Genomic DNA, 14,902 nt, shown 5'->3' with positions numbered 1-14,902 from the left:
CCATGGTCTGGTGAGAAATTGGCACTTAATCTTTGGGTATCCCTTATATATTATGCATCACTTTTCTCTTGCTTCTCTCAGAATTTTCTCTTTGTTTTTGGCATTTGACATTCTGATTAATATATGTCTCAGCATTGGTCTATTCAAATTTATTCAGATGGGAGTACATCATGCTTCTTGGACACAGATAGCTATGTCCTTCAATAGGGTTGGGAACTTTTTACCATTATTTCTTCAAATATTCCTTCTGCCCCTTTTGGCTTCTCTTCTCCTTCTGGGACACCCATAGTACATGTTTGCACATCTTTTGCCATCATTTGGTTCCTTGAGGCCCTGTTAATTTTTTTCCATTCTTTATCTGTTATTTAGTATGTTCACTTTTGGAGGCTGTCATGAGACTCACTGATCCCTTCTTCTGGCTCTTCAAATCTGCTGTTACATGCCTCCAGTGTATTTTTTATTTCATTTTTTGTTCCTTTCATTCCCATAAGATCTGCAATTTTTCATTGTATGCTTTCAAATTCTTCTTTGTGCTCACCCAGTGTCTTCTTAATATCCTTAATCTCTTTAGCCATCTCACTGAATTTATTAAGGAGATTTGTTGGAACATCTATGATTAGTTGTCTCAACTCCTTTGTCTTCTGGAAGCTTATCTGTTCTTTCAAGTAGGCCATATCTTCCTGTTTCTTGGTGTGGATTGTAATTTTTTGTTGATGTCTTGGCATCTGGTTTACTAGATGTATTTATGCTGGGTGCAGTTTCTCTCTTTAGTTAGGGCTTTCTTACCTTTTCCTTGCTTGTTTTGTGTTGGAGCCAAGGACGTAGTTGGTGCTGTATACTGTGGAGGCTGAAGCTGCCTGCTTTGACACAGGAACTGATGAAGCTTCTTGCACCTTTCTATTCTGCCAGGGGTAGGGACAGAGCTGCAGTCAAGTGTAATAATCTAAGCTTTGCAGGCCAAGACAGTCTGTAGTTGCCCAGAGAGACCATTGAAGCTTCATGCCCCTTCTCCCCTGCCTGGGGTGGGGATGGAGCTACAGGTGTGGGCAGCAGTCTATGCCATGCATGTCCAAAATGACCACAGTTGCCCAGGAAGACTGAGGTAGCATCTCCTGGTGGGGGTGGGGGTGGGCCCTCTGGAGTGTCCAACATCTAATCCATGTGAGTCAAATATACCTGCAGTTGCCCTGCAAGGCCGAGAGAGTACTGTCCCTTCTGCCCTTTAGGAACGAAAACCATTGACACCCAACAGTTCAGTCCACATAGGCCAAAAGTCCCTGCTGTTGCCTGAAGAGGCTGAGGAAACACCAGCCCCCTTCTATCCTATTGGGTGGTGGGGGTGGATCCACAAGCACCCAACAGTTCAGACCCTGTAGCTGAGAGTACCTGCCATTTCCTGGAGAGGCAAAAGAAACACCAGCCCCCTCCTATCCTGTTCTGGGTTGGGAATGGATACATAGATGCCCAACAATCCATTCTGCAGGCCAAAAGTGCCTGCTGTTGCCTAGAAAGGCTGTGGAAACACCAGCCCCCTTCCTTTCCTATTGGGGGGTGGGGTTGGATCCACAAGTCCAGGCTGTGCAGGCTGAAAGTCTCTGCCATTAAAGGTTGAGGTAACACAAATCCCCTCCTATCCTAATTGGGGGTGGGGATGGAGCTACAGATGTCATACTATTCAGTTTGTGTGGGCCGAAAGCATCTGCAGTTACCTATAAATGCTGGTGCAGGTCCCCAGCTTCTTCCCTGCCAGTATTATGACTGTAACCTAGGCTGTGGTAGTGGTTGAATTACTAACTTGTCCAACAAGTTAGAGACAGTGCAAGAAAACTAGGTTTAAACACAGTTAAGTTGTAGAGCTTTTTTTAATTCCTCCTTTAATCAGAGATACACTAGTATATATACTCTTTGGGGCTGGGCTTATGTCCAAGAATTTTGGGGTTAGACTTTAAAACTTCGTATTTCTTATTGCAATGTCCAGAGGCAATGTTCGGAGGCAGGGGAGCAGGACAGCATAAACTGTTTCTGCTGAATGTTGATGCCTGAACAAAGAAGATACACAATTCCTTGCTACTTGTTAGTTTTCACTTCTGCTGTTTATGATTAAGGGAAGGGTTAAAATGGAGGGAGTTGTTTTCAGTTAAAGAACTTTTGCACAAGTGATAATAAACAAAAGGATTTGTGGCTGTCTTCAGCTCACTGATGTTAGTAGCAATTATAAATTCTTTATCCAGGCAACCACATTTCCCCCTTCTTAGTTTTGACTGGAAATTGGAACGTGGAAGTGGAAGGCAGCTGGGTGGGGGGACACAACAGCTGAGTGGCCCCTTCCCCTGCCATTGCCCCATGGTGCACAGAGCACCCAGGGACCCCAGCCAGGGACATGCAGTGGCGGTGGCTGCCACCAAATGTTGACTGGCTCAGCATAGGCTGCTGAGGGAATTTCAGATGAATCAGATGACTGAAATAGAAATAATAAGAAAGATTAAGCTAATAATTGTAGTAATCCATGCATGTAAATTGAGGCCTGAAAACCTTTGAGAGGAGTTTAGCTACTGGAGCCTTTTAGCCAGGGCATCAAGGACAGATTATTGTGTTTGGTTTTTTAGATTAAGTAATTGCCACTCTGATTGCTTCTGAAGAGTGGAGATATCCGATTGCAAATGTGATGAAAATGCACTTTGTAAGTGGGTTTTTTATAAAATCCTTGTCAGATTGGATGCATTTCCAAGGGAATGACATCACACAAATGCTGATAAGTGGTCAATCACATAATAACCTTTGTTTTGTAGCTAAGTCTACTTCAATTAATTTGTACTGTGACCATACAGATTTGTACAAGAAATTTGTTCTTTAATTAATGATTTATAACCAAAATGTTTAATGCTTTAATGCAAATTTTTTGTTTTTAGAACTTTAATTTTTACTTTGACTTTGGCAGACCTTGGTTGAACAAGACTAATTCTACACATAATTATTGAGGCTATTGAGGCTTCAAGGAAATTTGTTCCTCTCATGAATTACCACTTTTTAGGAAGTGGTACTTTTAGGAACCCCAACAGTCAAGGTAGGAGGCCTCCTGCATTTTCTAGTTCTTGGAGATAGCAAGACTGTAGTGGCCACTGGACTGGAAGAGTGGATGGTCAACCCCAAGGGCCAAGAATTTCACCAAGCAGCAATTTAGTCCACATTTGGAACCACAAGAGAAAGCAGGGTCACTATGGAATCACAAATACAGTAGAGCAGGAGACAGGAATGTCTCAAGTTTGCTTTCCCCTGAGCCTTGGGGCAGAAGCTATTTTGATTGATTATCCCACCCTCAATCCCCCCGTGATGGCCCAATGATAAAGTCCTTGGGGAATGTCCAGGACTTCTTCTGACTTCCGGAGAGAGTCTTGTTTTTAATGGCAGAATTTTGGGGAGGGTTTTCCAGCAGCCATTTTTGGGTCCATATGGACTTTTGCTAGGTTACAGATCCGCTTATTGATTCCTTATATTACTAGCTTGTTTAATTCTTCTCTCAGAGAGTTTATACCTTTATTCTTAAAGGAGTGCTGAAGGGAGATGATATTTCTTCTGTAGCTACTTCCTGCTGGTTAGGGACAATAGGCCCTACCTGACAAGGTGTAAAACCCTCCTGCTATTCTATCTTGGTTGGAGGAAGATGGATCTGGCATGTTGGGCAAAAGCTGGATGGCATTCCCATATGGCTAACAAGATGTTGATTTCTGGAAGAAATAAATTTGATTAGAATTTTGAAAATACATAGTCCTACTGGGAGGATACTGGGCCACAAAAGTAGAACTATAAATGCTGCATTTTCCCAAAATTGGTGGGAAACAGTATTTTTCTTTGAGTTAGTTTGTGCTATTGGTTAGCTCTTGGGAGAGACTGCAATAGATAATGGGGTTAAATATAAATCACTAATCTCAGTTCTTATGATAGAAGAGATGAATGAGGAGGCATCGCTCTTTTTAGTTAAGGTATAGGAGAAGAAAACAGACAAGATTTCTTAAGGGATGTTTGGTTTGCCCTCTTTTGAGCTCATGTTAAGGTTTTATTAGGTGTGCAGGCAGCCATTTGGGTCCTGTAGGCAAGAAAACACAAGCATATCTTTGTCCTTATGTTAGTCTACAGGTCTATCCTATCCTTTGGAATTCTGAAGGTCTCTATAGAGAATTCTAGGGTGAGCATTGTTTAGATCCATTCCTGTTTTGAAGTGTCCTGCTGCTGCTGTACAATAGTCAGAACCACGATTTTAAAAATTTAAAGTATATAGAGCAATCGCTATCACTTCTCACGGCCTAGTAGTGGGTGGGAGTATACCCATATTCTCCCTTTTTCGTTTTTTATAACATGAATTTTAAGGTAGAGTGAGATTATTCTGTAAAAATAATTATTGGTTAACATAATATTATTAATATAATGAAATAGGGTTAAAACTACAGGTTTTTTAATACAGTTAGATTTTTGTTACTAAGCTAGTATAGATGATTGGTTTATTTACACAGACTTGGGAACACACTGCAGAATTTGCTGTTGGCTTGTTTACATGTGATTGCAGGCTATTTTGACTTGCTTAAGGAGATATTAGAGAAAGCTTTAGCAAGTTTTAAAATAAAGTGATAGTGACATAATTGGATATTAATTTTTGTAATGAACTAAGTGTTTTGGGTTGCTGCATATGGCAGTAGTGGTGTTATTTTAATTTATGATAGCTTACTGTTGTATGTCACCCTGTGGCAGCTTTTAATGTGAATTGGACAAGTATGAGTTAAAGCATTTGTCCTGTGGCAGCTTTTAGTGTAAATCAGACAAGAATGAATTAAAACATTTGCTTTTTGATTTCTAAGCAGAGAGGTTGTTTTTATGATATACACTATTTTTAATAATAATTAAAACTATGACTTTCAGCATTATATTTTTACTATTATGGTGAAACATTACTAAATTTTCAGGAATATTATATACTCTTTAGGTATGCATATGAACCTTTTACTCATACAACTTTAATAGAGGGTTAAAGACTCCCTTTTAATTTTATAACACTTATAAATATTGTTCATTTAACTTATAACATATTAAATGAACTTAACGATTTTATTACTTCATTTCTTTCAAGGTAAAAGAACAAATCCTTTGCAACAGCCTGAAAGAAAAGATACTTCTCAAGATTTGACTTTGAGAAAGCAGATTTGAACATTATACTCCTTTAAAAGTGATAAGACTTACTTCTTTTTAAATGATAAGGTTAAAGTATAAGAAGATAAGGTTAATGTACAAGAAGAATTTTGATAAAGCAGGCTTTCTTTGTACTCTGGTTATTCATGAGAAAAACCCTTTATAAACTTTTGCTAAAACAGATGAATGACTTAAGAGACTTTGAGAAAGAACAAAATTTAGCTTTGTATTAGTATACTATTTGCTACTTAAATCTTAATAGATAAACCCATCAAATCTTACTCAACTTTAACCACAAAAATTCCTTTTCCACACACTTTCTGTATTTTCTGTATTCAGGTTTTGTCTCAAATTTTACTCTTAATAACCACTCATTTTATCTTAGGACAAAATTACTTTGTTTCCTTAATAATAAAAACACATTCTATATACCTTACCTACATAAGTTACCAAAATGATTTTGGAAACTATCTCCAAGCAAATCTCTTTACAACATATAATTACCATCAACACTAAACAAACTTGTCAAAATAATGATTCAGTTTGGTTATATGCAAATATAACTTTTCTTTATTTCAAATAGCTAGTAGCATGCAATATTAGAAACAGTCTTTTAGAAACAAGTTGGTAGGGGAGCCTGGCTGCCAACAAGTTCTCCTGTTATAAAGTTGCTTTTTGTTATTATCAATTCAGTTTCTGTTTAATAATGACTTCTTGGAATTAGCCATTTAAACACTTTAATTCAAACAATGCTTCCATAACTTCCTATAATTATTCATAACCATATAGACTATAATTATTTTATCTTAAGACAAATTTCACCTTCACAGAACACATTCCCTTACTTAATGTTACCACAATACCTTCTACAACTTGCTATATGCATTCAAGTTTTATCCTGCATATTTCCATTTTGATTTTATGAAAACTAGCCATCTTATTTTAGGACAAAACATACTTTTTTGAACAAACATCAAATTTCAGTCAGCACTCTTACAAACTTTTAACCTTTTTAAAATATTCATTTGTTTTACATCCTTCATTTTATCCTGTGAAGAAAAATAAACTATTCATTTCAATTTAGGCAAGAACTATTTTTTATGAAGAAACTTATAGTAATTTCATTAATCAAGACTTATAATTTTTATCATTGCAGAGATCTTATTAGCATTTATACTTATGTATTAATATAAGCACTTCTTTAATTTTTGGCCATTTGAATAGAGCTCTTTTAGAAAGTTTTACTTATCAATTTATATCACTACCAAAGGTACAAAATATACACTGACATTGAACAAACAAACACAAAAACAATTACAACACACCAACAGAAACATAAAGTTTACAATTTGACCCACAATTCTTACTCTTTCAATATGGCTGTTTTCAAGCCCTCCATCATTTCACATCTTTGATTTTATTGCTCTTAAGATTTCTTCTGGAATTCGTGTTGCCTGTAACATGCATGCTTGTTCTTGGAACACTTTTATTAGTAATGAGCAACCAGATAGGATTACTTGAGCGGCATAAATGCCATGAAGCTCTTATTTAGCAGTTTAAACAGACATTTAACACATATTTTTTGGATTACTACTCTTTAAGACTATGCTTAGACTTGAAGTTTAGGAGTAAGCTTTTAATTCAAAACTGAAAGTTTCTTTTTAACACCTTGATAAAAATTCTGCACTAATTTAATCAATTTAGCCATATAGGCCCAACCAGAATCAGTGGTAAATAAAAGAGAACACTAATGTTGTTAAGTTTTCTTACTTTCTCAGAGGTTTAATTTTATCAGCTCCCCCCTAACTCACTGCCACATTATCAGGTAGGCAGCAGGGAATTTACAGAGTTGTTGCAGGAATGTTTTTTATCTTAGTTAACACTTTAACAGATAGTTTTCTTACACGCATGATTGGCTCATTAGGCTCCTTTTGAATGGAGGCAAAAGAGCTCTGAGCTCTGTGAGAGTCTGGCATTTTTGTCCAAGCATTTTGAGTAGCTATTGTCACTTGCTCATATACCTTAGAGTCTTGAATTGCCACTTGAGCTTGCAGGGTGGTATAAACACCAGTCCCTGTCAACTGTTTTAACCCAATAGGACTTGATGTTGGAGGTTTTGCATTGCCAGTTGCATGCTTCTGTCCTGAAATTCAGTCATACATACCACTTACTGAGCGGGGGTAACAATAGCTTTTATAAGCTCTTTCCAATCCCCTGGGCACATCTGATACCCTGTGGTTATGTTGCCCAAGATACCAATGATGAAATTACTATATGGTCCATTCTTACATACACTATGACGGAGCTCCCGATATATTTCATAAGGCATGGGTTCAAAACGTTGTTGTCTGGCAACTACTACTGCTGGAAAAGCACTAATATTTCCCTCATTTACTGCTTCTTTAAGACATTCTTCCATGCAGGAGTGAGTGAGAATATCTGGGGGTGGTAATGGAAATTCAGTTGGAATATTTGAAGGGATAACATCTAATGAAGGTGGGACTGGAGGAGGTAAATCATCCAGAATGTTATTATTCCCCAGATCCTCTGAGGGAGGTGCCAGATGTGCCGGTGGCATTGATGATTTTAGACCAGGCTCCGGACTCTGCCACAGAGAAGTGGAAGGGTACCCTGGTGGGCCTAGCCTCTCTACCTCACAGGAGGGGATATGGAGGGGATATGGAGGGGATCCATGGCTGTATGAGCCAAACTCCGAGTCAGCAGGGAGGACCTTGGTACTTTGTCCTCCTGCTCATATTTCCTCTTCAGCTGACATCCTATCTGCTCCTGTAGTTCTAAATCTAGGATACCCTCTTCTGGGAAATAAGGACAGAACACAGAAATGGTTTGTAATAATTGTACTAGTTGACTTTCCTTAATCTGCAGCTTTAAAAAGTTATTGCAAAGTACACAGATATACCAATTGCTTTTGGGAAAGAGAATTTCATTTTGGGGGAAGAATATTTCCCATATTGCTCTGTTGATACTAAACACATGGGCAGTTATTTCCTCCAGGGGATACTGCTCTTGGGATGAATATGTGGTTAGAACTGAATCTCCTTCACGTGTTGATTACATCATCTGGTTCCTCAGACATTCCTCACACAGGGCACGACTTGTGGTAGTGGTTGGATTACTAACTTGTCCAGCAAGCAAGAGATGGTGTGAAAAAACTACACTTAAACATAGTTAAGTGGCAGAGCTTTTTAAATTAATTAATCCTCCTTTATTCAGAGATGTACTAGTATATATATGTAGCTGAGCGTGGGGGTTTCGTCCTCGCTCAGGCCCAAGAGTCGGGGGGGCTTGCTCCTGCCGATCAGCCAGCGGGGGGTGCCCCAAGAGGGAGCACCGGTTCTCCAGGCGTGGGGGACGCGCGGTTGGGGAAAAACCACGGAGACCGCTTGAGCGCAAGAACAGGTCTGCTTTATTGCAGAAGTACACTTGGTTATATAGGGTTGGGTAAAGGGAGGGGTAGGAGCTAGGGCGGGTTAGCTACGGGGCGGTAGTGGATAGGGGGAAGTGGGCGGGTGGTTATGAGGTAAGCGGTAGCTAAGGAAGGAGGCAGATTATGTGTGGGCAATGTGGTCGGGACTGGCGGGGAAGACAGCAAGGGCTGGAAGGGGAAGATAACAACAGCGGAGAGGAGGGGTGGAGGGAGGTAGTAACAATTGCTCTCTTTTTGTTTTTAAGAGGGAAACAATGAGGGGAAAGGAGAATAGGCTGGGGAAGGCGAGGGGTAAAAGGGGGCGAACCTGGCTGGCTATGGGCGAATGACATAGCATCTGGCCAGGATGCATGCATTGGCCCTTAGGGTCGGTGCGCGCCGGCGCTAGATGCACATCGAGCCTTGCCAGCAAAGCAGCTTTGCGATGCCCTAGAACCCCCATCAGAGGGGAAGGAAATGACAGGGAGCGCCTAGAGTAGGTCTCGCAGGCGGAGAGGGCGAAGAGGACGTTGGGGGGGTGCTCATCGGTGGCGAGGCGTTGGTAATGGACTTGCACGAAGGAGCTGAACACAGCATGGGATACAGCCTTGGCTTGATCTTTGGCAAGACTGATTACCCTCTTGATGCCCCAGGGGCCCACAGTGAGAATTAAGATGACGACAATGAGTGGGCCCAGGAATGGGAGGAGGTAAGGGAGGAGGGCATGAAAAAAATTGGAAGAATAGTTTGCGTTCTCTCGTTCTTTGCGGCATTTTTCTAGTCCTTCCTGGACTTTTCTCAGATTGTCCTCGACCAGGCCAGTGGAGTTGGCGTATACACAGCATTCTTCTCCAAGAGCGGCACAAAGACCTCCTTCTTTGAGAAGGAGGAGGTCGAGGCCGCGGCGGTTTTGCAAGACTACTTCGGAGAGAGAATTAAGAGAGTCTTTTAGATATTTTATAGCTTCGCGAAGATAGGTGATGTCTTCGTCAACGGCCTGTGGGAGTGATTGGCGTTGGCAGGACTAAAGCTAAAATTGGAAGGTCAGGGGAGAAATGCTCTAGGCGGCATTGTTGGAGAGCGGCACTGACCTGTTGGACGGCCTCTCTAGCGGCGGGGGTGATGGTGATGTTGCGAGTGACTGCAGTGGGTGGGCTATCCTTGGTTTGCAAGAGCTCAAAGAGGGGCTGCATTTGCGCTGTTGTGATGGGGAGGGCAGATCGAAGCCAATTGATTTGCCCGCAAAGCCGCTGGAGCTCAGTGAGTGTCATTTTGTAAGAGACGTGAATTTTTGGACTTGCAGGTTGAATGAACTGGTGAAAATGAAAGCCCAAGAACTGAAAGGGAGGCTGGAGATTGATTTTGTCTGATTGCACTGCAAGCCCGAGGTTGGAGAGGCTTGTTATGGTTGTTGAGAGTAGATCATTGAGGAGCGCATGGGAGCTTGCTGCCAAAAGGAGGTCGTCCATGTAGTGGAGGATGTATGTGTGCTCCGGGTTGAACTTGGAGCGCAGTGGCTCTACGGCATGGTTGACATACAATTGGCATATAGTAGGACTGTTGCGCATGCCTTGAGGTAACACTTTCCACTGAAATCGCTGCGCTGCACCTTGGTTGTTGATGCGCGGAACTGTGAACGCAAACCTTGGACAGTCCCGGGGATGGAGGGGGATAGAGAAAAAGCAGTCTTTGATGTCGATGGTTGCTGCATGAAAATGTTGGGGGACTGCGGTGGGATGCGGGCATCCTGGCTGAGGTGATCCCATTGGCTTAATATGCTTGTTGATTTCTCGGAAGTCGTGGAGAAGGCGGAACTTGCCTGTGTTTCTCTTGTTAATGACAAAGATTGGCGAATTGTAGGGACTGGTGGATGGCTCAATATGCCCTGCTTGTAATTGCTCTTCGACGAGGGCAGAGAGAGCTTGTAGCTTTTGAGCTGGCAAGGGCCACTGCTCGACCCAGATGGGCTCCTCTGTGTCCCATTCCAGAGGGATGGGGTCAGGTTTTATGATGGGAGCAGTGGCCCCTATAAGGGGGGGGGCAGCGCAGCTGAGAAGGCTTCTGTGGTGATTCGGGCTTTTAGCTGGCTGAGGACATCTCTCCCCCATAAGATGGTTTGGACAGATGAAAGGACGAGTGGGCGAATTTGGCCTTCGTGGCCTTCTCGGTCACTCCAATGCAGAGGCTGGGATGTTTTCCAGGAGGTGGCAGCCCCAGTGGCGCTGATGACTTGAGGGCCAGTTTCCAGGGGCCAGTGATTGAACGCAGCGACTTCGAAGGGAACACAGGAGACTTCAGCGCCGGAATCCAGGAGCCCATCGAGCCATTGCCCATCGATTTTGAGCTCTAATGAGGGTCTCTGGCGGCACATGATGGGCATTGTCCACATTATGGCTTGGGAATTCTTCTGAGGGCCTCTTGGGGGTGGGGCTGAGGCCTGCCCCGCTGGGAGTTTAAAGGCTGCTGGGAACCTTGGGTGGAACGGCAGTCGCAGGCCCAGTGATATCCTTTCCCACAACGCGGACATGGCGTAGAAGGGCCCCTTGGCCATCCCATTGGCGGGTCTGAGCAAGGCGCTGGGCCTGGCTGGGAGCACTCGCGGATGAAGTGGCTGGGCTGGCCACACCGAAAGCAGACAGAAGTGGGGGCGGATGAAACAGCCATGGCAGAGGCAAAGGCAGCGGTGAGTGTTTTGACTTGTGGGTCGACGTCACGGCAAGCAAGGACCCATTCGTGCAGAGCTTTGTCATGTATGGGAAGGACCACGGCCCGGAAAGGCGCAAGGCACCTGTCTATGATAAGTTCTTTGGCCAGCGCAAACTGGGCGTCCTCGCTAGAAATTTTTCGCTGGCAAGCTTCCAGGATGCGGGCGACAAATGCGGAGAAAGTCTCATTAGAGTCTTGAAGCAGTTGCGCGAGCTTGGTGGGCTCCTTGGTGGAGACTAGAGAGAAAGACCACTGGATGAGGACCTTTACCTGGTGCCAAAACCCTGGGTCAATTTGGAGGTAAGAACGAGGGTCTGCATAATTGTTGGTGCCCGTGTATGCATCGGAGGGATCGAGGACGCCGGCCTGGGCATTTTCCATGATTTGCCAGTCAACAGCCACTTGGTAATGGGCGCGCCATTCAATAAATTGACCCGGCGTCAGGATGGCATGGGCTAGTGCAATCCAGTCATATGGGAGAACGAGTTGGGTCCCCAACTCCTCAAGTAGTTGCTGTGCATAAGGGCTGCCAATTCCGTCTTCCTTCACAGCTTTGCGGAGGGTCCTGACCTCTTCCGCTGTAAAGGGTAGCCAAGTTTGGGGTCACTGCGGCGTGGGCTGTGGATTTAGCGGATACAGCTGGGGGGTTTGAGAAGACGTGGCACCGGGGACTGATGGAGCAGCCAAGGCAGGTGAAGGGCTATTGCCGTACGATGGCGGCAAGGGATAAGCGGAACATGGGTAAGAAAATGGCGGCTTAGCGGCTTCCGGGCGACAACAAGATGGTGGCGGGACTCTTCCGGGCGTCGGCCAAGATGGCGGAGCAGCCACATCCGGCAGCGGACAAAATGGCGTGAGGGGCGTTTCCGGTTTAGCGGAAGATGGTGACCATGCAGTTTCCGGGCCCGAACCGGATGCTGACTGGGCAGGAAGAGGCGGGTAGAGGTGGGAGGAGGACACCAGCGAAGAAGAAGCCGGATGCGCGCCATCTTGGGCAGAAGTGGGGGAAGAAGGCGGAAGTCCGCCATATTGGGGAGCGGCAGGAGTGGTTTCTGTCTGCTGCGGGGAGCTCGGGCGGGGAGGTTCGCGCTTGAGAGCGGCAGCAAGTTGGTTAGACAGAGAGTCAGTGTCGGCGGGCTCATCGGGATCACAGTCTAGAGGCCGTTTGGAAGAAGCTTCATAAATGGCCTCGGTAGGAGCGCCAAGGAGGCAAGCGCGAATGGCAACGAGAACGGGTAAGAGGCCTGTTGGGCGGTGTGTTTCTCGTGCTCCATGGCAGAGGTGACTTGATCAATGAGTCGTGAGTATGTGTCCAGGCTCCAGAGTTGGCAGGTGGCGAGCCACGGATTAAAGGGGAGCAAGAGATCCCAGTACTTTTGGAGCTGCCGCAAGGAGACGCGGACTCCATTGGCATCGAGCAGGGCAGCGAGGGCCCTGACTTGTGGTGCCTGACGCAATGACAAAGAGGCACCCATGATGGGATAGGGACGGGATGACGGCGAGGGGTCCCTTGGGGCTCGTCCGGGTGAGGGGTCCCTACCTGGAGAGGAGGACGATCACAGCAGCAGCAGCAGCAGAGAGGGGCCGGGGGAGGAGCTGCCACGTTGGGCGCCAGTTGTAGCTGAGCATGGGGGTTTCGTCCTCGCTCAGGCCCAAGAGTCGGGGGGGCTTGCTCCTGCCGATCAGCCGGCGGGGGGTGCCCCAAGAGGGAGCACCGGTTCTCCAGGCGTGGGGGACGCGCGGTTGGGGAAAAACCACGGAGACCGCTTGAGCGCAAGAACAGGTCTGCTTTATTGCGGAAGTACACTTGGTTATATAGGGTTGGGTAAAGGGAGGGGTAGGAGCTAGGGCGGGTTAGCTACGGGGCGGTAGTGGATAGGGGGAAGTGGGTGGGTAGTTATGAGGTAAGCGGTAGCTAAGGAAGGAGGCAGATTATGTGTGGGCAATGTGGTCGGGACTGGCGGGGAAGACAGCAAGGGCTGGAAGGGGAAGATAACAACAGCGGAGAGGAGGGGTGGAGGGAGGTAGTAACATATATACTTTTTGGGCTAGACTTTAAAACTTTGTATTTCTAATTACAATGTCTAGAGGCAATGTCCAGAGGCAGGGGAGCAGGACAGCATAAGCTGTTAGTGCTGAATGTTGATGCCCAAACAAAGAAGATACACAAATCCTCACTTCTCTGTTGTTTTTACTTCTGGTATTTATGATTAAGGGAAGGGGTAAAGTGGATGGAGTTGTTTTCAGCTCAAGGACTTTTGCACAAGTGATAACAAACAAAAGGATACATGGCTGTCTTCAGCTCACTGATGTTAGTAGCAATTATAAATTCTTTATCTAGGCACCACACTAGGCTAGGGCTACAATTGGATCTTGGTGGAAAGAAGGTAATTCCTAATTTCACCGTGATTTTCAATCAGCACCTCTTCCCCTCATGGTGGGGGCAGAGTTCAAATGGCAGGTAATGGCTTCTTTCTGATTGGACAGGATTAAACTTTAGCTATTCTTAGGATTATACTTTAGCCAGCTGAATTTACTGATCAATAGATGAAGTTGGTGCCCAACTGTCCCTTCCTCCCCCATTTTTGGGAAATGGAACTTCCTGCTCCAGCCACAGAATAGCTCCAACCAGCACTGGCCTCCACATTGTGGAGTGCTCTCCACAAGAATCTTCTCTATAGATGGACAGACTCTTCCTTCCATACTTTCAAGGATATTGCATGATGTTCTTTTGATCTCCTGGGGCCCCCAGACAGGTACTTAGGTAACTCTGGGTGATTTTTTACTGTCCTGTAGGATGAACTGATGCTGAGACCAGCTCAGCAATAGGTTTGCATGAAGGGAAGGCAACACAGAACTTAAGAAGTAAAAGGACCGAAAGACACAGGAAAGAAATAAAGATGGGACCAGGGGACTCAACAGCTTCTGAAACTGAGAGCCTCGACCCTAGTTTCCACAGTGTATTTTATTAGAAATTACAAAGCAATAGTTATCTATGTTTACTTTCAAGGCTGCTTGTTATTAAAGCTGCAGCACCTGCAATACTAGGGAACAGGCCATACAAAGTTGAAATGCCTCTTCAAGCAAATAACTTTCATGTTCACCAGTGTTCCATCTAGTCAAGGCCAGTGTTCCTAAGCCCACACTTCTTATCTGCGTAATGGAAATGTTTCAACTTCAAACCAGGTTCCCACATTCAAATTCAAGCTATTTTCCCATAAACTGACTCCTGGAACTTATTACTCTGCCACCATCTTGCCCCACCTCCCGTGCCACTCTTCTTGAAATGTAGAAAGTTGCACCATGATGGGAATTTAATATTTTGTCAGGTATTGTGTGGATCTCCACCTGCTAAGATAATACCTATAACAACATGAACACATTCATATTCCAAAGAGGCATGTGCCAGGTGCCCCTTTCTTTACACATCCCCCCATCACTGACATCCTATACCAGTGACCCTTCCTTTCCATAATTGCCAAAAGAGTACTCCCAGAAGTGTGGGCTACGATGTGGACCATTGACCATGAAGTGCAGCAGTGCAGTGAATGTCTCATGATGATGGAGGAGATTGTTGTTATGGGGGGAGGA

At 44.6% G+C, this 14,902-nt stretch overlaps 1 protein-coding gene across 1 annotated transcript in view; it reads left to right on the top strand.

Annotated features, from left to right (window-relative positions):
* ZNF25 (zinc finger protein 25) overlaps positions 1-14,902 on the top strand; it is a 78,364-nt gene that overhangs the window by 31,373 nt on the left and 32,089 nt on the right. The window lies entirely within an intron of this gene.

The sequence above is a fragment of the Dasypus novemcinctus genome, chromosome 6 (genome assembly GCF_030445035.2).
Source record: "Dasypus novemcinctus isolate mDasNov1 chromosome 6, mDasNov1.1.hap2, whole genome shotgun sequence".
NCBI classification, from domain to species: Eukaryota; Metazoa; Chordata; class Mammalia; order Cingulata; family Dasypodidae; genus Dasypus; species Dasypus novemcinctus.
The sequence above is the reverse complement of the archived record's forward strand: the minus strand, read 5'-3'. Positions and strand labels throughout refer to the sequence as shown.